The 25,503-nt window shown below is 44.2% G+C and overlaps 12 non-coding genes and 3 pseudogenes across 12 annotated transcripts; all 15 read right to left on the minus strand.

The window, feature by feature from the left end:
* Positions 1-6,022: 6,022 nt before the first annotated feature.
* Positions 6,023-6,213, minus strand: LOC141193967 (U2 spliceosomal RNA). Its single transcript, XR_012266767.1, has one exon. It is a non-coding gene; the product is annotated as a U2 spliceosomal RNA (small nuclear RNA).
* Positions 6,214-7,328: 1,115 nt separating this feature from the next.
* LOC141194299 (U2 spliceosomal RNA) lies at positions 7,329-7,519 on the minus strand. The gene has a single exon (XR_012267084.1). It is a non-coding gene; the product is annotated as a U2 spliceosomal RNA (small nuclear RNA).
* Positions 7,520-8,634: 1,115 nt separating this feature from the next.
* LOC141193969 (U2 spliceosomal RNA) lies at positions 8,635-8,825 on the minus strand. The gene has a single exon (XR_012266769.1). It is a non-coding gene; the product is annotated as a U2 spliceosomal RNA (small nuclear RNA).
* A 1,115-nt stretch (positions 8,826-9,940) lies between these two features.
* LOC141193568 (U2 spliceosomal RNA) lies at positions 9,941-10,131 on the minus strand. Its single transcript, XR_012266475.1, has one exon. It is a non-coding gene; the product is annotated as a U2 spliceosomal RNA (small nuclear RNA).
* Positions 10,132-11,246: 1,115 nt separating this feature from the next.
* Positions 11,247-11,437, minus strand: LOC141194300 (U2 spliceosomal RNA). The gene has a single exon (XR_012267085.1). It is a non-coding gene; the product is annotated as a U2 spliceosomal RNA (small nuclear RNA).
* Positions 11,438-12,552: 1,115 nt separating this feature from the next.
* Positions 12,553-12,737, minus strand: LOC141193653 (U2 spliceosomal RNA). The gene has a single exon (XR_012266547.1). It is a non-coding gene; the product is annotated as a U2 spliceosomal RNA (small nuclear RNA).
* Positions 12,738-13,531: 794 nt separating this feature from the next.
* Positions 13,532-13,623, minus strand: LOC141193800 (U2 spliceosomal RNA; annotated as a pseudogene).
* A 1,109-nt stretch (positions 13,624-14,732) lies between these two features.
* Positions 14,733-14,923, minus strand: LOC141193970 (U2 spliceosomal RNA). The gene has a single exon (XR_012266770.1). It is a non-coding gene; the product is annotated as a U2 spliceosomal RNA (small nuclear RNA).
* A 1,114-nt stretch (positions 14,924-16,037) lies between these two features.
* On the minus strand, positions 16,038-16,228 carry LOC141193971 (U2 spliceosomal RNA). The gene has a single exon (XR_012266771.1). It is a non-coding gene; the product is annotated as a U2 spliceosomal RNA (small nuclear RNA).
* Positions 16,229-17,344: 1,116 nt separating this feature from the next.
* LOC141193972 (U2 spliceosomal RNA) lies at positions 17,345-17,535 on the minus strand. Its single transcript, XR_012266772.1, has one exon. It is a non-coding gene; the product is annotated as a U2 spliceosomal RNA (small nuclear RNA).
* A 1,115-nt stretch (positions 17,536-18,650) lies between these two features.
* On the minus strand, positions 18,651-18,841 carry LOC141193973 (U2 spliceosomal RNA). The gene has a single exon (XR_012266773.1). It is a non-coding gene; the product is annotated as a U2 spliceosomal RNA (small nuclear RNA).
* A 1,087-nt stretch (positions 18,842-19,928) lies between these two features.
* Positions 19,929-20,134, minus strand: LOC141193731 (U2 spliceosomal RNA; annotated as a pseudogene).
* Positions 20,135-22,572: 2,438 nt separating this feature from the next.
* Positions 22,573-22,763, minus strand: LOC141193974 (U2 spliceosomal RNA). Its single transcript, XR_012266774.1, has one exon. It is a non-coding gene; the product is annotated as a U2 spliceosomal RNA (small nuclear RNA).
* Positions 22,764-23,878: 1,115 nt separating this feature from the next.
* LOC141193975 (U2 spliceosomal RNA) lies at positions 23,879-24,069 on the minus strand. The gene has a single exon (XR_012266775.1). It is a non-coding gene; the product is annotated as a U2 spliceosomal RNA (small nuclear RNA).
* Positions 24,070-25,184: 1,115 nt separating this feature from the next.
* LOC141193714 (U2 spliceosomal RNA) lies at positions 25,185-25,412 on the minus strand (annotated as a pseudogene).
* Between the last annotated feature and the right edge of the window lie 91 nt (positions 25,413-25,503).

Consider the following 25,503-nt stretch of genomic DNA (forward strand, 5'->3'; position numbering starts at 1 on the left):
GAGGTACTAACAATATATCTCCACTTTTTAACTTTCCATATTCCCTCCGCATCCACTTCCCCTCTCCTCTTTTTGTCCCATAGGAAACACACATACATCTTCCCCAAAATCACCTTCACACTATCCTTTACAGCAATTTCCTTCCTTTTAAACACATACACATTCCTCACATCCCATAACACTTCCTTTATACATGCAAGCATCAACCACAAGACTCTTTCCTTCGTCCCATCACATATTCCCAAACCAAACATAAACAACTCAAAAGACAACAAATTCACACCACACAATTCTTTACACAAAGGCCCCATTCTCCCAATCACATCTCTACCATACTGGCAATTCCAAAAAACATGCAACACACTTTCCCTTCCACCACAGCCATTTCTTGGACACATTTCACTCCTCACCAAACCTCTATTCCTCTGAAACTCTCTCACAGGTAATACTCCATGTAAAGACTGCCACACAACTTCACTCTGTTTGTTGGTCATACCACTCATCCGCACTTTCTTCCAAACCTTCTGCACATCACCACCCCTAACCATATTTATTCCACATTCTACCTCTCTACATTCAATCATCCTATACACAGCCTTCTTATTCTCCAGCAATCTCACATCTGCATCACACAGTTCATACCTCACCAAAAACTTATAAACCCACACATACCATACAGGCACCTCAAAAGCAATCGGACATCGCAAATCCCTTTCTTGCCACTTTAAACGAAACAAATACGCTCCAAATAAATACCTACACATAGATGAAAACTTTCCATCCGCCCTAATCACTTTCAAAACAAACACAACGATATTCACACCAAAAAACACGTCCAAATTCGGAAAACCCAAACCACCTTTTTCCACTCTTTTAACCAAAATTTCTCTCCTAGCTCTCTCCATTTTCGAGTTCCACAAAAAAACAAATAAAATTCTATTCAAGCTTCTCATACACATATATCCTGGTGGAAATACTACCGCAATATATAAAAATATTGGCAACACCACACTCTTAACAATTAAAATCTTCCCAAAAAAGGATAAACTCCTCAATTTCCAAAAATTCAACTTCTGCTCAACTTTTCCTTTCGCATCATCCCAACTTTCTTTCCCATCCAAACTCTCTGAAAACTTCACACCCAAAACTTTAATAGGTCCATTCACTACATTCACACCTACATCCCTACTTAAACTTCCGCCTCCAAAACCCTTACACTCACTCTTTTCCCAATTCACTTTAAACGCAGATGCACCACAAAAAATAGACACTAACAACTTCACCCGCCTCACCGAACATTCAGAATCACATAATACACACACGTCATCCATATAACCACTCACCTTCCATTCTTTTCCTCCACCTCCCGGCACTTGCACACCACGAATTACCTTATCTTTCCTCAGCATACACAACAATGGCTCAATTGCACAAATAAATGCTACAGGGGACAAAGGACACCCCTGTCGCACACCCGAAAACACATTCACTTTCCTACCCACATACCCATTCATTAAAACACAGCTATAAACACCCGCATACAAACTTCTCACTCGCCCAACAAAATCAGCCGGAAAACCCATTTTTAACAACACTCTGAACAAAAAACCATGCGACAACCTATCATAAGCCTTTTCAAAATCCAAACTTAACAAAAATACACTCTTCTTACGACCCATGCAATCCCATAGACAATCTCTTAACATACACACACACTCATGAATCCGCCTCCCAGGTACTGCACAACACTGCTCATCCCCAATCACACTCTCTATCACATCACGCATCCTATTAGCCATAAGTTTTGCATAGATTTTATAATCACAATTAAGTAACGTTATTGGCCTCCAATTCCTCAGACTTTTCAAATCCCCTTTCTTAGGAATTAACACAACCATACCTGCACGCATACTCTCAGCCACCTCCATGTTTCCCCACATATACTTACATACATCCACAAAGTCCTTACCAATCACACCCCACATCACACGATAAAATTCTACTGGGAGGCCATCCTCCCCCGGCGTCTTATTCAAAGCCATACTACACATAACCTTCCATACCTCATCACCAGTCACCTCACCCATCACTCTCTCTCTTTCTGCTTCACTCACCTTACTCTCTAACACACTCAAAACATCATTCTCCAAACATTCATCCCTCTGTTTCACTGCATACAGATCCTCATAAAACTTAGCCACCTCTTCACACATATCCTCTCCACTCACCTCACTTCCATCTGCTCCATACACCACGCTCATACTCTGTTTCTTTCCAAAAACTTTTTTAAAGAAAAACCGAGAACATTTCTCATCCTGCTCCATCTTATCAATCTTTGCCCTAAACACTATGCTTCTCCCTCTCTCCAACAAAAACTCACTAATCTCCTTTTTTACCTCTAAAATATCCTCCTCCACCTCAACTCCTCCTTCCCTTAACTTATACAAAACGCTCAACCGCGCGTTCAGTTTAACAAAACTCTCTCTTTTAATTGCTGCATACTTGTATCCTAAATTTTTAAAGAACATTTTTGTTTGTTTCTTCACCCAGTCCCACCACTCACAAACATTCCCAAACTCATTTTTATGCTTACACCATTCTTCATACCGCCTTTCATACTCCTTTCTCACATCTTCATTCTCTAACAGTTTAACATTTAACTTCCACAATCCTCTCCCAAACACTCCATCAACTTTTATATCCAACTCACACAACATACACACATGATCTGAGAAAAGAACGTTTTCCTGCCTATAATTAACAGAAACCATATTTTTAGAAATAAAACAATAATCCAATCTGGATTGTACCCTACCACTCTCAGAAAAGAAAGTGTTCAACAAAGGATTCATGTTACACACGCGCTGCATATCACACAACCCAAAATCATTCACTAACTCCAATAATGCTTTCCCAGACACATCCACATTCACTCTCCCCACATCACAGTTCATATCACCCACAATTACCACAGGTATTCTTCCTGGAACAAAAAGCTTAATTTTTTCAAATAAATTTTTGCGCTCATTTTTTTCAACTGGCGCATAAACATTAATAACACAAAACTTTACATTCTTGTATACAAAATTAGCAAGGATACATCTCCCCACCTCAATAACCAAATAATCACTCAAAACAACCTCCCTTCCTTTAACCAAAATACCCACACCATCATTCTTATTACATGCACTCCCCGACCACACAGACGCTCCATAAGACCATTCATCCCCTTTCACACCATCCACTACCCCACATTCTTGTAAACAAAAAATAGATGCATTTTGCATAGCTAAAAACTCAAAAATAGCAGCTCTTCTTACTTTACTTTTAAACACTCTTACGTTTTGGGACACTATGGTAAATCCCATAATACTTCTACTCCTTCACCAATTACACAAAGAAATAGCCTTTGGCCTAAACCAAAGCTCACAAGAGGACAAAAAGAAAAAACATTTACAATATTATATGGTGACACTATCCAGCACCACCACTATCCTCCTCCGCCATCAGAACAGAACAGCTGGTTTCCGACCCGCTGGCTTCACCAGCCACACTCCTCATTCTGGCAGTTCTGATCTTCCTCTGAGGCTCACTAAAATCTGCATCATCACTGCCCCCACCATCCTCCCTACGACTCTTCTTTGCACCCCTATCATCCTCCGAAGAAAAATCTTCAATGTTTTCAGGACCCGAAGGGTGTTCAGGACTGTCGGGTTCCGAGATTTGCACTTCACATCCTGTTGCGTCCATTGCCTCTCCAAAAGTCATCATCTCAGGCAGCTCTGCTTCCACCACTTTCCTAGATATTCTCGCAGACACTGCCTTTTTCTCCACCTTTGCCACTTCCCTCCAGAACTCCTTTTCTTCCCTCCGCTTCTTCCTCATTTCTTCAGCAGAAGAAGAACATGGTCTCAGGGACACCTCCTCTGGCGCCGTAGAGGGAGAGGCTCTACCAGTTTCCCGCCTCCTTCCCTCTCTCTCCTCCCTCTCCAATCTTTCCAGCACTTTCAGTGCGCTTGCCATCTGCCTCCTCTCCAGCTCCTCCTCCTTCTGTTCTTTATCAGAACGTCTAGGTGCACTCATAGGACAGTCCTTATACATGTGATCACTACTCCCACAGACATCACAGGACTTGGCCTCTGGACACTGGTTGGCCATATGCCCCTCCTTTCTGCAATTTCGGCAACACTGCCCTTTAAGGCATGTTACCTTTGGTATGTCCGAAAGAAAAGCATCTACGGCAAAACATGGGCTGGCCTGGGTAAAAGAGGAAACCTCTATGGCCTGCAACGGAAAAATTTGATGGAGGGTGTCTAAAGCCCCCCACACTGTCAGGATCCCTTTTCAATTTCACACGGAATTTATACTGACAGTTAAAGATTCCTAGACAATTGACTTGCTTCACTCCCTTCCGCACATATTCACAGTAGCGAGAGAGGAAGCACTCCAGCAGCTCAGGGTCTGTAAAAGGGTTATAGACAGTCACAGTCACCTCCTTTTCTTGCAGACCAAACAAAGGTTCCCATCTAACTCCTTCCAAGCAGGGGTCACTAGAGTGACCACGGAGCCATTCAAAGACATTAAGGCAAACATCCTGGTCCATAAAGGTAACGTCATAATTACCTTGACGTGAAAATTCGTTGACACTGAAGATCTCAGAACGTCTTGCTCCAGCTTTGCCTTCAACGATGTCTTGGACAATGAAAACCACGTTGTTCTTGTTCTGGTCAGATGGATCCACGGACAAACGGATGGTGTTCTTCACAAAAGACATCTTGGATTCTGTCGGTATGGAATACCACAGGAAAAAGCAGAAAATCCTCCACAAAAGGGTCCGGATTCCTCCAGGAGACTCGCACCAATCAAGGTACAGTCATACGATCGCAGCCAAAAGGCCGAGAAGCGATAACCAGAATTGGTTTCAAACTACGGAGCCACCCAAGGATCCTGAAAAGTCCATTTGTGGAGATGAGCTCCTGGACTCCCGTTAAGAAGACATGTTGTCAACCTCTAGATCCCTTACATGCCTGCACTTTTCGGCTTGCTGCTGCTGCAATCCACGCGTTTTAGATCTGCATAACTCCACCTCTTTAAACACAGCACCTTCACCCCCTGCTGTTCCCACCCGCCTCAACACCGTTGGAAGGGAGGAGAACCAATTAAGGCGGGGGGTGGGGTGGAACGAGCAGCTGTCTACCCTTAGCAGGAGGGCTCCTGATTACATACCTCTCCTGCTGCTGCTGCTGCTGGCTGTCCAGCAGCAGACTGAAGGTGGCTGCTGCTGTGCACAGGTATATAAAGGCTCAGAGCCTATTATGACATGCGCAGCCAGCGTTCCATTGCCACATTCCATCTACTGCAGGCAGGATACCTGGCTGGCTGAATGTCGCTGAGAAGCTCACAGAGACCGCCATAAGCAACAGTTTAACAGAATGCCACAGACTAATCAACCAAACTTTTTGGGTTGGGTTCTCTTTTATAGTCTGCAGGCATTAAATGAAAGAAGTCAGTGTTCCAGCAGAAGGAGACAACGTTTCAGAAAAGGCATTGTAGCAAACCAAAAAAGAAATTTTAAGCGCAGCAGAGTAACCAGCGCACATACCTGTTAGCTCAGGTGAGTTTAAAAGGCTGCTGTTGATAACAAGGGCATTTGCTAAATAGATGGTGTGTGTGCAACAATATACTGAAAGGTCAATTATATTGTGCAGCTTATCTCACCACCTGTAGTTATTTAGGTGAAAGCTCCAAAATGCTTGCCTAATATGTCTGTTTATCCAAAAGGAAGTAAAAAGGGAGAGCTAGAAAGATAGCATTGCATCACATTACATGGCAATGCAATGCACAGTTGCTGAAGTTGAACCAAAATGAGCTTGTAATCTGGCTTCTGCAACTTTGAACATGAAAAATCCAATGAGGAGAAGAAAAGCAAAGCCAAAGAGTCCATCCCAAAATCCGACAAACAAGCAAAATGAACAAAAAACATTGAATTCAATTCTTTCTGATTTTAGAAACTGCATTAAAGAAGGGGTGCACCGGTCCTGGAGATACTGCAATACCAGGTCAATGCGTGGAGTGGACAGAGCAAGCTCTTTTTCCATCTCCCTGTTCTAAAAATCCATTTAATATATGGTCCCCAGATAGGGGACGTATCAGATATTAAACTGATAAGAACAGATACTACACTTGATCTTAGCCAAAAGGCCGAGAAGCGATAACCAGAATTGGTTTCAAACTACGGAGCCACCCAAGGATCCTGAAAAGTCCATTTGTGGAGATGAGCTCCTGGACTCCCGTTAAGAAGACATGTTGTCAACCTCTAGATCCCTTACATGCCTGCACTTTTCGGCTTGCTGCTGCTGCAATCCACGCGTTTTAGATCTGCATAACTCCACCTCTTTAAACACAGCACCTTCACCCCCTGCTGTTCCCACCCGCCTCAACACCGTTGGAAGGGAGGAGAACCAATTAAGGCGGGGGGTGGGGTGGAACGAGCAGCTGTCTACCCTTAGCAGGAGGGCTCCTGATTACATACCTCTCCTGCTGCTGCTGCTGCTGGCTGTCCAGCAGCAGACTGAAGGTGGCTGCTGCTGTGCACAGGTATATAAAGGCTCAGAGCCTATTATGACACGCGCAGCCAGCGTTCCATTGCCACATTCCATCTACTGCAGGCAGGATACCTGGCTGGCTGAATGTCGCTGAGAAGCTCACAGAAACCGCCATAAGCAACAGTTTAACAGAATGCCACAGACTAATCAACCAAACTTTTTGGGTTGGGTTCTCTTTTATAGTCTGCAGGCATTAAATGAAAGAAGTCAGTGTTCCAGCAGAAGGAGACAACGTTTCAGAAAAGGCATTGTAGCAAACCAAAAAAGAAATTTTAAGCGCAGCAGAGTAACCAGCGCACATACCTGTTAGCTCAGGTGAGTTTAAAAGGCTGCTGTTGATAACAAGGGCATTTGCTAAATAGATGGTGTGTGTGCAACAATATACTGAAAGGTCAATTATATTGTGCAGCTTATCTCACCACCTGTAGTTATTTAGGTGAAAGCCCCAAAATGCTTGCCTAATATGTCTGTTTATCCAAAAGGAAGTAAAAAGGGAGAGCTAGAAAGATAGCATTGCATCACATTACATGGCAATGCAATGCACAGTTGCTGAAGTTGAACCAAAATGAGCTTGTAATCTGGCTTCTGCAACTTTGAACATGAAAAATCCAAGGAGGAGAAGAAAAGCAAAGCCAAAGAGTCCATCCCAAAATCCGACAAACAAGCAAAATGAACAAAAAACATTGAATTCAATTCTTTCTGATTTTAGAAACTGCATTAAAGAAGGGGTGCAACGGTCCTGGAGATACTGCAATACCAGGTCAATGCGTGGAGTGGACAGAGCAAGCTCTTTTTCCATCTCCCTGTTCTAAAAATCCATTTAATATATGGTCCCCAGATAGGGGACGTATCAGATATTAAACTGATAAGAACAGATACTACACTTGATCTTAGCCAAAAGGCCGAGAAGCGATAACCAGAATTGGTTTCAAACTACGGAGCCACCCAAGGATCCTGAAAAGTCCATTTGTGGAGATGAGCTCCTGGACTCCCGTTAAGAAGACATGTTGTCAACCTCTAGATCCCTTACATGCCTGCACTTTTCGGCTTGCTGCTGCTGCAATCCACGCGTTTTAGATCTGCATAACTCCACCTCTTTAAACACAGCACCTTCACCCCCTGCTGTTCCCACCCGCCTCAACACCGTTGGAAGGGAGGAGAACCAATTAAGGCGGGGGGTGGGGTGGAACGAGCAGCTGTCTACCCTTAGCAGGAGGGCTCCTGATTACATACCTCTCCTGCTGCTGCTGCTGCTGGCTGTCCAGCAGCAGACTGAAGGTGGCTGCTGCTGTGCACAGGTATATAAAGGCTCAGAGCCTATTATGACACGCGCAGCCAGCGTTCCATTGCCACATTCCATCTACTGCAGGCAGGATACCTGGCTTGCTGAATGTCGCTGAGAAGCTCACAGAGACCGCCATAAGCAACAGTTTAACAGAATGCCACAGACTAATCAACCAAACTTTTTGGGTTGGGTTCTCTTTTATAGTCTGCAGGCATTAAATGAAAGAAGTCAGTGTTCCAGCAGAAGGAGACAACGTTTCAGAAAAGGCATTGTAGCAAACCAAAAAAGAAATTTTAAGCGCAGCAGAGTAACCAGCGCACATACCTGTTAGCTCAGGTGAGTTTAAAAGGCTGCTGTTGATAACAAGGGCATTTGCTAAATAGATGGTGTGTGTGCAACAATATACTGAAAGGTCAATTATATTGTGCAGCTTATCTCACCACCTGTAGTTATTTAGGTGAAAGCTCCAAAATGCTTGCCTAATATGTCTGTTTATCCAAAAGGAAGTAAAAAGGGAGAGCTAGAAAGATAGCATTGCATCACATTACATGGCTATGCAATGCACAGTTGCTGAAGTTGAACCAAAATGAGCTTGTAATCTGGCTTCTGCAACTTTGAACATGAAAAATCCAATGAGGAGAAGAAAAGCAAAGCCAAAGAGTCCATCCCAAAATCCGACAAACAAGCAAAATGAACAAAAAACATTGAATTCAATTCTTTCTGATTTTAGAAACTGCATTAAAGAAGGGGTGCACCGGTCCTGGAGATACTGCAATACCAGGTCAATGCGTGGAGTGGACAGAGCAAGCTCTTTTTCCATCTCCCTGTTCTAAAAATCCATTTAATATATGGTCCCCAGATAGGGGACGTATCAGATATTAAACTGATAAGAACAGATACTACACTTGATCTTAGCCAAAAGGCCGAGAAGCGATAACCAGAATTGGTTTCAAACTACGGAGCCACCCAAGGATCCTGAAAAGTCCATTTGTGGAGATGAGCTCCTGGACTCCCATTAAGAAGACATGTTGTCAACCTCTAGATCCCTTACATGCCTGCACTTTTCGGCTTGCTGCTGCTGCAATCCACGCGTTTTAGATCTGCATAACTCCACCTCTTTAAACACAGCACCTTCACCCCCTGCTGTTCCCACCCGCCTCAACACCGTTGGAAGGGAGGAGAACCAATTAAGGCGGGGGGTGGGGTGGAACGAGCAGCTGTCTACCCTTAGCAGGAGGGCTCCTGATTACATACCTCTCCTGCTGCTGCTGCTGCTGGCTGTCCAGCAGCAGACTGAAGGTGGCTGCTGCTGTGCACAGGTATATAAAGGCTCAGAGCCTATTATGACACGCGCAGCCAGCGTTCCTTTGCCACATTCCATCTACTGCAGGCAGGATACCTGGCTGGCTGAATGTCGCTGAGAAGCTCACAGAGACCGCCATAAGCAACAGTTTAACAGAATGCCACAGACTAATCAACCAAACTTTTTGGGTTGGGTTCTCTTTTATAGTCTGCAGGCATTAAATGAAAGAAGTCAGTGTTCCAGCAGAAGGAGACAACGTTTCAGAAAAGGCATTGTAGCAAACCAAAAAAGAAATTTTAAGCGCAGCAGAGTAACCAGCGCACATACCTGTTAGCTCAGGTGAGTTTAAAAGGCTGCTGTTGATAACAAGGGCATTTGATAAATAGATGGTGTGTGTGCAACAATATACTGAAAGGTCAATTATATTGTGCAGCTTATCTCACCACCTGTAGTTATTTAGGTGAAAGCTCCAAAATGCTTGCCTAATATGTCTGTTTATCCAAAAGGATGTAAAAAGGGAGAGCTAGAAAGATAGCATTGCATCACATTACATGGCAATGCAATGCACAGTTGCTGAAGTTGAACCAAAATGAGCTTGTAATCTGGCTTCTGCAACTTTGAACATGAAAAATCCAATGAGGAGAAGAAAAGCAAAGCCAAAGAGTCCATCCCAAAATCCAACAAACAAGCAAAATGAACAAAAAACATTGAATTCAATTCTTTCTGATTTTAGAAACTGCATTAAAGAAGGGGTGCACCGGTCCTGGAGATACTGCAATACCAGGTCAATTCGTGGAGTGGACAGAGCAAGCTCTTTTTCCATCTCCCTGTTCTAAAAATCCATTTAATATATGGTCCCCAGATAGGGGACGTATCAGATATTAAACTGATAAGAACAGATACTACACTTGATCTTAGCCAAAAGGCCGAGAAGCGATAACCAGAATTGGTTTCAAACTACGGAGCCACCCAAGGATCCTGAAAAGTCCATTTGTGGAGATGAGCTCCTGGACTCCCGTTAAGAAGACATGTTGTCAACCTCTAGATCCCTTACATGCCTGCACTTTTCGGCTTGCTGCTGCTGCAATCCACGCGTTTTAGATCTGCATAACTCCACCTCTTTAAACACAGCACCTTCACCCCCTGCTGTTCCCACCCGCCTCAACACCGTTGGAAGGGAGGAGAACCAATTAAGGCGGGGGGTGGGGTGGAACGAGCAGCTGTCTACCCTTAGCAGGAGGGCTCCTGATTACATACCTCTCCTGCTGCTGCTGCTGCTGGCTGTCCAGCAGCAGACTGAAGGTGGCTGCTGCTGTGCACAGGTATATAAAGGCTCAGAGCCTATTATGACACGCGCAGCCAGCGTTCCATTGCCACATTCCATCTACTGCAGGCAGGATACCTGGCTGGCTGAATGTCGCTGAGAAGCTCACAGAAACCGCCATAAGCAACAGTTTAACAGAATGCCACAGACTAATCAACCAAACTTTTTGGGTTGGGTTCTCTTTTATAGTCTGCAGGCATTAAATGAAAGAAGTCAGTGTTCCAGCAGAAGGAGACAACGTTTCAGAAAAGGCATTGTAGCAAACCAAAAAAGAAATTTTAAGCGCAGCAGAGTAACCAGCGCACATACCTGTTAGCTCAGGTGAGTTTAAAAGGCTGCTGTTGATAACAAGGGCATTTGCTAAATAGATGGTGTGTGTGCAACAATATACTGAAAGGTCAATTATATTGTGCAGCTTATCTCACCACCTGTAGTTATTTAGGTGAAAGCTCCAAAATGCTTCCCTAATATGTCTGTTTATCCAAAAGGAAGTAAAAAGGGAGAGCTAGAAAGATAGCATTGCATCACATTACATGGCAATACAATGCACAGTTGCTGAAGTTGAACCAAAATGAGCTTGTAATCTGGCTTCTGCAACTTTGAACATGAAAAATCCAAGGAGGAGAAGAAAAGCAAAGCCAAAGAGTCCATCCCAAAATCCGACAAACAAGCAAAATGAACAAAAAACATTGAATTCAATTCTTTCTGATTTTAGAAACTGCATTAAAGAAGGGGTGCAACGGTCCTGGAGATACTGCAATACCAGGTCAATGCGTGGAGTGGACAGAGCAAGCTCTTTTTCCATCTCCCTGTTCTAAAAATCCATTTAATATATGGTCCCCAGATAGGGGACGTATCAGATATTAAACTGATAAGAACAGATACTACACTTGATCTTAGCCAAAAGGCCGAGAAGCGATAACCAGAATTGGTTTCAAACTACGGAGCCACCCAAGGATCCTGAAAAGTCCATTTGTGGAGATGAGCTCCTGGACTCCCGTTAAGAAGACATGTTGTCAACCTCTAGATCCCTTACATGCCTGCACTTTTCGGCTTGCTGCTGCTGCAATCCACGCGTTTTAGATCTGCATAACTCCACCTCTTTAAACACAGCACCTTCACCCCCTGCTGTTCCCACCCGCCTCAACACCGTTGGAAGGGAGGAGAACCAATTAAGGCGGGGGGTGGGGTGGAACGAGCAGCTGTCTACCCTTAGCAGGAGGGCTCCTGATTACATACCTCTCCTGCTGCTGCTGCTGCTGGCTGTCCAGCAGCAGACTGAAGGTGGCTGCTGCTGTGCACAGGTATATAAAGGCTCAGAGCCTATTATGACACGCGCAGCCAGCGTTCCATTGCCACATTCCATCTACTGCAGGCAGGATACCTGGCTGGCTGAATGTCGCTGAGAAGCTCACAGAGACCGCCATAAGCAACAGTTTAACAGAATGCCACAGACTAATCAACCAAACTTTTTGGGTTGGGTTCTCTTTTATAGTCTGCAGGCATTAAATGAAAGAAGTCAGTGTTCCAGCAGAAGGAGACAACGTTTCAGAAAAGGCATTGTAGCAAACCAAAAAAGAAATTTTAAGCGCAGCAGAGTAACCAGCGCACATACCTGTTAGCTCAGGTGAGTTTAAAAGGCTGCTGTTGATAACAAGGGCATTTGCTAAATAGATGGTGTGTGTGCAACAATATACTGAAAGGTCAATTATATTGTGCAGCTTATCTCACCACCTGTAGTTATTTAGGTGAAAGCTCCAAAATGCTTGCCTAATATGTCTGTTTATCCAAAAGGAAGTAAAAAGGGAGAGCTAGAAAGATAGCATTGCATCACATTACATGGCAATGCAATGCACAGTTGCTGAAGTTGAACCAAAATGAGCTTGTAATCTGGCTTCTGCAACTTTGAACATGAAAAATCCAATGAGGAGAAGAAAAGCAAAGCCAAAGAGTCCATCCCAAAATCCGACAAACAAGCAAAATGAACAAAAAACATTGAATTCAATTCTTTCTGATTTTAGAAACTGCATTAAAGAAGGGGTGCACCGGTCCTGGAGATACTGCAATACCAGGTCAATGCGTGGAGTGGACAGAGCAAGCTCTTTTTCCATCTCCCTGTTCTAAAAATCCATTTAATATATGGTCCCCAGATAGGGGACGTATCAGATATTAAACTGATAAGAACAGATTTTTTTTTTTTTATCGAAAGCCCGAATTCGTGTACAAAACCCGAGTGCGCTTAAAAAAGTGACAAGTGCCACAAAAAAAAGTGCACTAGGATGCTGGTCTTCTTGAAACCCTCTCCAAAAGGAGAAGGGTCCCCCAAACCATTCCCCGTCCCTCCGAGCCAGAAGGCCACAGCGAGGAACAGGGACAAATAGCCACCTCCAGCCGGAGCCAGAGGCGACCCAATCTTACCCCCAATACCTGCCCGAGTTCTCACCCGAGCAAGGCACTGGGAGCCAAAGACTGTGCTCCCCTCCCGGAAGAGGGGAGCCAACAACACTCTCCTCCCGAAAGAGGAGAGCCAGTGGGGTTCAGGGGGAAGCGGAACCTGATGGCCACACACTCCCCCCCTAGACCTGCCAAGAGAGGAACCCGTAAGGGAACCGCATCCCGACAAAATCCTAGTAAGGACGTGGACACACGTGAAAAAGTGGACACACAGTGACAAAAAAAAATTAAATAAATAGTGAAGGTTTCACAGTATAATACTGCCCGGACCTTCGACCGGGAATTGAAAAATTCCCCATCCTAAGGCCAGAAGGCCCGGAATAAGGGTGTGTGTGAAGAAAGAAATATTGAAGTGCTAGTGCAAATGTGCCATAAACTCAAGTGGGGTTCCCAATCCCAGTGAGTTAAGGCACCCCAGGGTCACCACTCCTGGGGCACTTCACACTTCGGGATTTCGATCTTCCCCGGCCCAATGGCGTCGATCCTGGGGGGCCATGCTTTCCACCAGATGACTATATTAGCCACCTGGCGTACTAACAAGCGCCTAAACCCCAGTGTGCATAATGTATCAATCTACTAGGGCGGCCAACATCCAGAACCGCCTTTTCGAAAGATACTACACTTGATCTTAGCCAAAAGGCCGAGAAGCGATAACCAGAATTGGTTTCAAACTACGGAGCCACCCAAGGATCCTGAAAAGTCCATTTGTGGAGATGAGCTCCTGGACTCCCGTTAAGAAGACATGTTGTCAACCTCTAGATCCCTTACATGCCTGCACTTTTCGGCTTGCTGCTGCTGCAATCCACGCGTTTTAGATCTGCATAACTCCACCTCTTTAAACACAGCACCTTCACCCCCTGCTGTTCCCACCCGCCTCAACACCGTTGGAAGGGAGGAGAACCAATTAAGGCGGGGGGTGGGGTGGAACGAGCAGCTGTCTACCCTTAGCAGGAGGGCTCCTGATTACATACCTCTCCTGCTGCTGCTGGCTGTCCAGCAGCAGACTGAAGGTGGCTGCTGCTGTGCACAGGTATATAAAGGCTCAGAGCCTATTATGACACGCGCAGCCAGCGTTCCATTGCCACATTCCATCTACTGCAGGCAGGATACCTGGCTGGCTGAATGTCGCTGAGAAGCTCACAGAGACCGCCATAAGCAACAGTTTAACAGAATGCCACAGACTAATCAACCAAACTTTTTGGGTTGGGTTCTCTTTTATAGTCTGCAGGCATTAAATGAAAGAAGTCAGTGTTCCAGCAGAAGGAGACAACGTTTCAGAAAAGGCATTGTAGCAAACCAAAAAAGAAATTTTAAGCGCAGCAGAGTAACCAGCGCACATACCTGTTAGCTCAGGTGAGTTTAAAAGGCTGCTGTTGATAACAAGGGCATTTGCTAAATAGATGGTGTGTGTGCAACAATATACTGAAAGGTCAATTATATTGTGCAGCTTATCTCACCACCTGTAGTTATTTAGGTGAAAGCTCCAAAATGCTTCCCTAATATGTCTGTTTATCCAAAAGGAAGTAAAAAGGGAGAGCTAGAAAGATAGCATTGCATCACATTACATGGCAATGCAATGCACAGTTGCTGAAGTTGAACCAAAATGAGCTTGTAATCTGGCTTCTGCAACTTTGAACATGAAAAATCCAATGAGGAGAAGAAAAGCAAAGCCAAAGAGTCGATCCCAAAATCCGACAAACAAGCAAAATGAACAAAAAACATTGAATTCAATTCTTTCTGATTTTAGAAACTGCATTAAAGAAGGGGTGCACCGGTCCTGGAGATACTGCAATACCAGGTCAATGCGTGGAGTGGACAGAGCAAGCTCTTTTTCCATCTCCCTGTTCTAAAAATCCATTTAATATATGGTCCCCAGATAGGGGACGTATCAGATATTAAACTGATAAGAACAGATACTACACTTGATCTTAGCCAAAAGGCCGAGAAGCGATAACCAGAATTGGTTTCAAACTACGGAGCCACCCAAGGATCCTGAAAAGTCCATTTGTGGAGATGAGCTCCGGACTCCCGTTAAGAAGACATGTTGTCAACCTCTAGATCCCTTACATGCCTGCACTTTTCGGCTTGCTGCTGCTGCAATCCACGCGTTTTAGATCTGCATAACTCCACCTCTTTAAACACAGCACCTTCACCCCCTGCTGTTCCCACCCGCCTCAACACCGTTGGAAGGGAGGAGAACCAATTAAGGCGGGGGGTGGGGTGGAACGAGCAGCTGTCTACCCTTAGCAGGAGGGCTCCTGATTACATACCTCTCCTGCTGCTGCTGCTGCTGGCTGTCCAGCAGCAGACTGAAGGTGGCTGCTGCTGTGCACAGGTATATAAAGGCTCAGAGCCTATTATGACACGCGCAGCCAGCGTTCCATTGCCACATTCCATCTACTGCAGGCAGGATACCTGGCTGGCTGAATGTCGCTGAGAAGCTCACAGAGACCGCCATAAGCAACAGTTTAACAGAATGCCACAGACTAATCAACCAAACTTTTTGGGTTGGGTTCTCTTTTATAGTCTGCAGGCATTAAATGAAAGAAGTCAGTGTTCCAGCAGAAGGAGACAACGTTTCAGAAAAGGCATTGTAGCAAACCAAAAAAGAAATTTTAAGCGCAGCAGAGTAACCAGCGCACATACCTGTTAGCTCAGGTGAGTTTAAAAGGCTGCTGTTGATAACAAGGGCATTTGCTAAATAGATGGTGTGTGTGCAACAATATACTGAAAGGTCAATTATATTGTGCAGCTTATCTCACCACCTGTAGTTATTTAGGTGAAAGCTCCAAAATGCTTGCCTAATATGTCTGTTTATCCAAAAGGAAGTAAAAAGGGAGAGCTAGAAAGATAGCATTGCATCACATTACATGGCAATGCAATGCACAGTTGCTGAAGTTGAACCAAAATGAGCTTGTAATCTGGCTTCTGCAACTTTGAACATGAAAAATCCAATGAGGAGAAGAAAAGCAAAGCCAAAGAGTCCATCCCAAAATCCGACAAACAAGCAAAATGAACAAAAAACATTGAATTCAATTCTTTCTGATTTTAGAAACTGCATTAAAGAAGGGGTGCACCGGTCCTGGAGATACTGCAATACCAGGTCAATGCGTGGAGTGGACAGAGCAAGCTCTTTTTCCATCTCCCTGTTCTAAAAATCCATTTAATATATGGTCCCCAGATAGGGGACGTATCAGATATTAAACTGATAAGAACAGATACTACACTTGATCTTAGCCAAAAGGCCGAGAAGCGATAACCAGAATTGGTTTCAAACTACGGAGCCACCCAAGGATCCTGAAAAGTCCATTTGTGGAGATGAGCTCCTGGACTCCCGTTAAGAAGACATGTTGTCAACCTCTAGATCCCTTACATGCCTGCACTTTTCGGCTTGCTGCTGCTGCAATCCACGCGTTTTAGATCTGCATAACTCCACCTCTTTAAACACAGCACCTTCACCCCCTGCTGTTCCCACCCGCCTCAACACCGTTGGAAGGGAGGAGAACCAATTAAGGCGGGGGGGTGGGGTGGAACGAGCAGCTGTCTACCCTTAGCAGGAGGGCTCCTGATTACATACCTCTCCTGCTGCTGATGCTGCTGGCTGTCCAGCAGCAGACTGAAGGTGGCTGCTGCTGTGCACAGGTATATAAAGGCTCAGAGCCTATTATGACACGCGCAGCCAGCGTTCCATTGCCACATTCCATCTACTGCAGGCAGTATACCTGGCTGGCTGAATGTCGCTGAGAAGCTCACAGAGACCGCCATAAGCAACAGTTTAACAGAATGCCACAGACTAATCAACCAAACTTTTTGGGTTGGGTTCTCTTTTATAGTCTGCAGGCATTAAATGAAAGAAGTCAGTGTTCCAGCAGAAGGAGACAACGTTTCAGAAAAGGCATTGTAGCAAACCAAAAAAGAAATTTTAAGCGCAGCAGAGTAACCAGCACACATACCTGTTAGCTCAGGTGAGTTTAAAAGGCTGCTGTTGATAACAAGGGCATTTGCTAAATAGATGGTGTGTGTGCAACAATATACTGAAAGGTCAATTATATTGTGCAGCTTATCTCACCACCTGTAGTTATTTAGGTGAAAGCTCCAAAATGCTTGCCTAATATGTCTGGTTATCCAAAAGGAAGTAAAAAGGGAGAGCTAGAAAGATAGCATTGCATCACATTACATGGCAATGCAATGCACAGTTGCTGAAGTTGAACCAAAATGAGCTTGTAATCTGGCTTCTGCAACTTTGAACATGAAAAATCCAATGAGGAGAAGAAAAGCAAAGCCAAAGAGTCCATCCCAAAATCCGACAAACAAGCAAAATGAACAAAAAACATTGAATTCAATTCTTTCTGATTTTAGAAACTGCATTAAAGAAGGGGTGCACCGGTCCTGGAGATACTGCAATACCAGGTCAATGCGTGGAGTGGACAGAGCAAGCTCTTTTTCCATCTCCCTGTTCTAAAAATCCATTTAATATATGGTCCCCAGATAGGGGACGTATCAGATATTAAACTGATAAGAACAGATACTACACTTGATCTTAGCCAAAAGGCCGAGAAGCGATAACCAGAATTGGTTTCAAACTACGGAGCCACCCAAGGATCCTGAAAAGTCCATTTGTGGAGATGAGCTCCTGGACTCCCGTTAAGAAGACATGTTGTCAACCTCTAGATCCCTTACATGCCTGCACTTTTCGGCTTGCTGCTGCTGCAATCCACGCGTTTTAGATCTGCATAACTCCACCTCTTTAAACACAGCACCTTCACCCCCTGCTGTTCCCACCCGCCTCAACACCGTTGGAAGGGAGGAGAACCAATTAAGGCGGGGGGTGGGGTGGAACGAGCAGCTGTCTACCCTTAGCAGGAGGGCTCCTGATTACATACCTTTCCTGCTGCTGCTGCTGCTGGCTGTCCAGCAGCAGACTGAAGGTTGCTGCTGCTGTGCACAGGTATATAAAGGCTCAGAGCCTATTATGACACGCGCAGCCAGCGTTCCATTGCCACATTCCATCTACTGCAGGCAGGATACCTGGCTGGCTGAATGTCGCTGAGAAGCTCACAGAGACCGCCATAAGCAACAGTTTAACAGAATGCCACAGACTAATCAACCAAACTTTTTGGGTTGGGTTCTCTTTTATAGTCTGCAGGCATTAAATGAAAGAAGTCAGTGTTCCAGCAGAAGGAGACAACGTTTCAGAAAAGGCATTGTAGCAAACCAAAAAAGAAATTTTAAGCGCAGCAGAGTAACCAGCGCACATACCTGTTAGCTCAGGTGAGTTTAAAAGGCTGCTGTTGATAACAAGGGCATTTGCTAAATAGATGGTGTGTGTGCAACAATATACTGAAAGGTCAATTATATTGTGCAGCTTATCTCACCACCTGTAGTTATTTAGGTGAAAGCTCCAAAATGCTTGCCTAATATGTCTGTTTATCCAAAAGGAAGTAAAAAGGGAGAGCTAGAAAGATAGCATTGCATCACATTACATGGCAATGCAATGCACAGTTGCTGAAGTTGAACCAAAATGAGCTTGTAATCTGGCTTCTGCAACTTTGAACATGAAAAATCCAATGAGGAGAAGAAAAGCAAAGCCAAAGAGTCCATCCCAAAATCCGACAAACAAGCAAAATGAACAAAAAACATTGAATTCAATTCTTTCTGATTTTAGAAACTGCATTAAAGAAGGGGTGCACCGGTCCTGGAGATACTGCAATACCAGGTCAATGCGTGGAGTGGACAGAGCAAGCTCTTTTTCCATCTCCCTGTTCTAAAAATCCATTTAATATATGGTCCCCAGATAGGGGACGTATCAGATATTAAACTGATAAGAACAGATACTACACTTGATCTTAGCCAAAAGGCCGAGAAGCGATAACCAGAATTGGTTTCAAACTACGGAGCCACCCAAGGATCCTGAAAAGTCCATTTGTGGAGATGAGCTCCTGGACTCCCGTTAAGAAGACATGTTGTCAACCTCTAGATCCCTTACATGCCTGCACTTTTCGGCTTGCTGCTGCTGCAATCCACGCGTTTTAGATCTGCATAACTCCACCTCTTTAAACACAGCACCTTCACCCCCTGCTGTTCCCACCCGCCTCAACACCGTTGGAAGGGAGGAGAACCAATTAAGGCGGGGGGTGGGGTGGAACGAGCAGCTGTCTACCCTTAGCAGGAGGGCTCCTGATTACATACCTTTCCTGCTGCTGCTGCTGCTGGCTGTCCAGCAGCAGACTGAAGGTTGCTGCTGCTGTGCACAGGTATATAAAGGCTCAGAGCCTATTATGACACGCGCAGCCAGCGTTCCATTGCCACATTCCATCTACTGCAGGCAGGATACCTGGCTGGCTGAATGTCGCTGAGAAGCTCACAGAGACCGCCATAAGCAACAGTTTAACAGAATGCCACAGACTAATCAACCAAACTTTTTGGGTTGCGTTCTCTTTTATAGTCTGCAGGCATTAAATGAAAGAAGTCAGTGTTCCAGCAGAAGGAGACAACGTTTCAGAAAAGGCATTGTAGCAGAGTAACCACCGCACATACCTGTTAGCTCAGGTGAGTTTAAAAGGCTGCTGTTGATAACAAGGGCATTTGCTAAATAGATGGTGTGTGTGCAACAATATACTGAAAGGTCAATTATATTGTGCAGCTTATCTCACCACCTGTAGTTATTTAGGTGAAAGCTCCAAAATGCTTGCCTAATATGTCTGTTTATCCAAAAGGAAGTAAAAAGGGAGAGCTAGAAAGATAGCATTGCATCACATTACATGGCAATGCAATGCACAGTTGCTGAAGTTGAACCAAAATGAGCTTGTAATCTGGCTTCTGCAACTTTGAACATGAAAAATCCAATGAGGAGAAGAAAAGCAAAGCCAAAGAGTCCATCCCAAAATCCGACAAACAAGCAAAATGAACAAAAAACATTGAATTCAATTCTTTCTGATTTTAGAAACTGCATTAAAGAAGGGGTGCACCGGTCCTGGAGATACTGCAATACCAGGTCAATGCGTGGAGTGGACAGAGCAAGCTCTTTTTCCATCTCCCTGTTCTAAAAATCCATTTAATATATGGTCCCCAGATAGAAGACGTATCAGATATTAAACTGATAAGAACAGATTTTTTTTTTTATTTTTTTATTTTTTTTTTTTTTCCAAACACTCAGAAATTAAGTTTTATAATCTTAAATCATATATCACTAAACTCAAGATTTTAGTTCCATCATCGTGTTTAGATATTATATTTATATTTTTTCATTTGAATTAATATATATAAAGTTAAACATAACAATTCCTTTACAGTTTCAACAGTTTCCAAACAAATCACAACTGACATTACTTCACCCGGTTTCCCAAACTAAATATCCCCTTTTTCCCTTTTACTTTCCTCCCAACAAAACCCCTTAACTTCTTTTCTTCCTCCTCATGCTCTAACCGCATCTGTTCCCAATCATACTCTTCCTCATCATCTCTGAAAGTCACCACCTTCTCCAAAACTTTACCCTTTTCCTCTTTTACTTCTTTCTTTTCATCAGATACTTTCCTTGATCCACAATTTTCCTGTACCGTTACCTTTTTCTTCACCTTTAAACTTTCAACTTCTTTTCCCTGCTTATTCTCCTCTATAATTATCGCATCAACTTCCTTCTTCATTTTATCACCAATATCTTCCTTTTGTCCTCCAAAGTTCTTTTCAAAAGTTCCTTTGCTGCTTTCCATGTAACAATACCCAGAACTCCCGTTTACCATAATCCTCCCATTATGCAAATTTTCTTCTCCTGTTGTCCACACCAAAAAACGTCTCTTTCCGTTCCAAATACCAACTTTGTTCCTGTATAATTTCTGAAACTTTACCATCTTACATTTAGATTCCAAAAAAACCATTATCTCCTCTATTTCCACAAACGGATTGTCCATGTAAATTATCACACTCTTCGGTTTCCCCATGAATGATGCACTTACTCCAATTTTCCCAGAATCCTCTTCACTCCAGCATTTGAAAAAATGAATGCACTTTTCCTCAGAAACTAGAGTCACATCACAAACTTTACCTTGCTTTATTTCTTGCATACAGTAGATATCCTTCTCCAAAACTTCATGTTTCCTCAAAATTTCCAGAATCCATTTTTCTTCCAAAAAAGTTTCTTCCGTCTCCCGTTTCACAAAAAAACGTAAGCATCTCTTCTTTTTCCAAAACTCCATCTCAACAATCCGTTTTCCTTCCGTTTTTCCTTTTAATCCTCCAAATGTTGCCACCACAGCTATGTGTGGCGACAGTTGCCCCCCACAGCTATGTGTGGTGACAAGGTGATCGCCTCTCGTTGCCCAGGGACTAATCCGACTCCCTAATAGCAGCAGGGGGGTTTAGCTCCACCGATGAGTGTAGCGATCCCCCCAGGCCAAGGAGCCGGGTACCCCAAGCACCTCCCAGTCAAGACCAAGGCAGCAACCGCTAGATCACTGCACTTGATCTTAGCCAAAAGGCCGAGAAGCGATAACCAGAATTGGTTTCAAACTACGGAGCCACCCAAGGATCCTGAAAAGTCCATTTGTGGAGATGAGCTCCTGGACTCCCGTTAAGAAGACATGTTGTCAACCTCTAGATCCCTTACATGCCTGCACTTTTCGGCTTGCTGCTGCTGCAATCCACGCGTTTTAGATCTGCATAACTCCACCTCTTTAAACACAGCACCTTCACCCCCTGCTGTTCCCACCCGCCTCAACACCGTTGGAAGGGAGGAGAACCAATTAAGGCGGGGGGTGGGGTGGAACGAGCAGCTGTCTACCCTTAGCAGGAGGGCTCCTGATTACATACCTCTCCTGCTGCTGCTGCTGCTGGCTGTCCAGCAGCAGACTGAAGGTGGCTGCTGCTGTGCACAGGTATATAAAGGCTCAGAGCCTATTATGACACGCGCAGCCAGCGTTCCATTGCCACATTCCATCTACTGCAGGCAGGATACCTGGCTGGCTGAATGTCGCTGAGAAGCTCACAGAGACCGCCATAAGCAACAGTTTAACAGAATGCCACAGACTAATCAACCAAACTTTTTGGGTTGGGTTCTCTTTTATAGTCTGCAGGCATTAAATGAAAGAAGTCAGTGTTCCAGCAGAAGGAGACAACGTTTCAGAAAAGGCATTGTAGCAAACCAAAAAAGAAATTTTAAGCGCAGCAGAGTAACCAGCGCACATACCTGTTAGCTCAGGTGAGTTTAAAAGGCTGCTGTTGATAACAAGGGCATTTGCTAAATAGATGGTGTGTGTGCAACAATATACTGAAAGGTCAATTATATTGTGCAGCTTATCTCACCACCTGTAGTTATTTAGGTGAAAGCTCCAAAATGCTTGCCTAATATGTCTGTTTATCCAAAAGGAAGTAAAAAGGGAGAGCTAGAAAGATAGCATTGCATCACATTACATGGCAATGCAATGCACAGTTGCTGAAGTTGAACCAAAATGAGCTTGTAATCTGGCTTCTGCAACTTTGAACATGAAAAATCCAATGAGGAGAAGAAAAGCAAAGCCAAAGAGTCCATCCCAAAATCCGACAAACAAGCAAAATGAACAAAAAACATTGAATTCAATTCTTTCTGATTTTAGAAACTGCATTAAAGAAGGGGTGCACCGGTCCTGGAGATACTGCAATACCAGGTCAATGCGTGGAGTGGACAGAGCAAGCTCTTTTTCCATCTCCCTGTTCTAAAAATCCATTTAATATATGGTCCCCAGATAGGGGACGTATCAGATATTAAACTGATAAGAACAGATACTACACTTGATCTTAGCCAAAAGGCCGAGAAGCGATAACCAGAATTGGTTTCAAACTACGGAGCCACCCAAGGATCCTGAAAAGTCCATTTGTGGAGATGAGCTCCTGGACTCCCGTTAAGAAGACATGTTGTCAACCTCTAGATCCCTTACATGCCTGCACTTTTCGGCTTGCTGCTGCTGCAATCCACGCGTTTTAGATCTGCATAACTCCACCTCTTTAAACACAGCACCTTCACCCCCTGCTGTTCCCACCCGCCTCAACACCGTTGGAAGGGAGGAGAACCAATTAAGGCGGGGGGTGGGGTGGAACGAGCAGCTGTCTACCCTTAGCAGGAGGGCTCCTGATTACATACCTCTCCTGCTGCTGCTGCTGCTGGCTGTCCAGCAGCAGACTGAAGGTGGCTGCTGCTGTGCACAGGTATATAAAGGCTCAGAGCCTATTATGACACGCGCAGCCAGCGTTCCATTGCCACATTCCATCTACTGCAGGCAGGATACCTGGCTGGCTGAATGTCGCTGAGAAGCTCACAGAGACCGCCATAAGCAACAGTTTAACAGAATGCCACAGACTAATCAACCAAACTTTTTGGGTTGGGTTCTCTTTTATAGTCTGCAGGCATTAAATGAAAGAAGTCAGTGTTCCAGCAGAAGGAGACAACGTTTCAGAAAAGGCATTGTAGCAAACCAAAAAAGAAATTTTAAGCGCAGCAGAGTAACCAGCGCACATACCTGTTAGCTCAGGTGAGTTTAAAAGGCTGCTGTTGATAACAAGGGCATTTGCTAAATAGATGGTGTGTGTGCAACAATATACTGAAAGGTCAATTATATTGTGCAGCTTATCTCACCACCTGTAGTTATTTAGGTGAAAGCTCCAAAATGCTTGCCTAATATGTCTGTTTATCCAAAAGGAAGTAAAAAGGGAGAGCTAGAAAGATAGCATTGCATCACATTACATGGCAATGCAATGCACAGTTGCTGAAGTTGAACCAAAATGAGCTTGTAATCTGGCTTCTGCAACTTTGAACATGAAAAATCCAATGAGGAGAAGAAAAGCAAAGCCAAAGAGTCCATCCCAAAATCCGACAAACAAGCAAAATGAACAAAAAACATTGAATTCAATTCTTTCTGATTTTAGAAACTGCATTAAAGAAGGGGTGCACCGGTCCTGGAGATACTGCAATACCAGGTCAATGCGTGGAGTGGACAGAGCAAGCTCTTTTTCCATCTCCCTGTTCTAAAAATCCATTTAATATATGGTCCCCAGATAGGGGACGTATCAGATATTAAACTGATAAGAACAGATACTACACTTGATCTTAGCCAAAAGGCCGAGAAGCGATAACCAGAATTGGTTTCAAACTACGGAGCCACCCAAGGATCCTGAAAAGTCCATTTGTGGAGATGAGCTCCTGGACTCCCGTTAAGAAGACATGTTGTCAACCTCTAGATCCCTTACATGCCTGCACTTTTCGGCTTGCTGCTGCTGCAATCCACGCGTTTTAGATCTGCATAACTCCACCTCTTTAAACACAGCACCTTCACCCCCTGCTGTTCCCACCCGCCTCAACACCGTTGGAAGGGAGGAGAACCAATTAAGGCGGGGGGTGGGGTGGAACGAGCAGCTGTCTACCCTTAGCAGGAGGGCTCCTGATTACATACCTCTCCTGCTGCTGCTGCTGCTGGCTGTCCAGCAGCAGACTGAAGGTGGCTGCTGCTGTGCACAGGTATATAAAGGCTCAGAGCCTATTATGACACGCGCAGCCAGCGTTCCATTGCCACATTCCATCTACTGCAGGCAGGATACCTGGCTGGCTGAATGTCGCTGAGAAGCTCACAGAGACCGCCATAAGCAACAGTTTAACAGAATGCCACAGACTAATCAACCAAACTTTTTGGGTTGGGTTCTCTTTTATAGTCTGCAGGCATTAAATGAAAGAAGTCAGTGTTCCAGCAGAAGGAGACAACGTTTCAGAAAAGGCATTGTAGCAAACCAAAAAAGAAATTTTAAGCGCAGCAGAGTAACCAGCGCACATACCTGTTAGCTCAGGTGAGTTTAAAAGGCTGCTGTTGATAACAAGGGCATTTGCTAAATAGATGGTGTGTGTGCAACAATATACTGAAAGGTCAATTATATTGTGCAGCTTATCTCACCACCTGTAGTTATTTAGGTGAAAGCTCCAAAATGCTTGCCTAATATGTCTGTTTATCCAAAAGGAAGTAAAAAGGGAGAGCTAGAAAGATAGCATTGCATCACATTACATGGCAATGCAATGCACAGTTGCTGAAGTTGAACCAAAATGAGCTTGTAATCTGGCTTCTGCAACTTTGAACATGAAAAATCCAATGAGGAGAAGAAAAGCAAAGCCAAAGAGTCCATCCCAAAATCCGACAAACAAGCAAAATGAACAAAAAACATTGAATTCAATTCTTTCTGATTTTAGAAACTGCATTAAAGAAGGGGTGCACCGGTCCTGGAGATACTGCAATACCAGGTCAATGCGTGGAGTGGACAGAGCAAGCTCTTTTTCCATCTCCCTGTTCTAAAAATCCATTTAATATATGGTCCCCAGATAGGGGACGTATCAGATATTAAACTGATAAGAACAGATTTTTTTTTTTTTTTTTTCTTTTTTTTTTTTTTAGCCCGAATTCGTGTACAAAACCCGAGTGCGCTTAAAAAAGTGACAAGTGCAACAAAAAAAGTGCACTAGGATGCTGGTCTTCTTGAAACCCTCTCCAAAAGGAGAAGGGTCCCCCAAACCATTCCCCGTCCC

Source organism: Phyllobates terribilis, unplaced genomic scaffold, assembly GCF_046119375.1.
Source record: "Phyllobates terribilis strain yellow unplaced genomic scaffold, ASM4611937v1 Scaffold_66__1_contigs__length_7565176, whole genome shotgun sequence".
NCBI classification, from domain to species: domain Eukaryota; kingdom Metazoa; phylum Chordata; class Amphibia; order Anura; family Dendrobatidae; genus Phyllobates; species Phyllobates terribilis.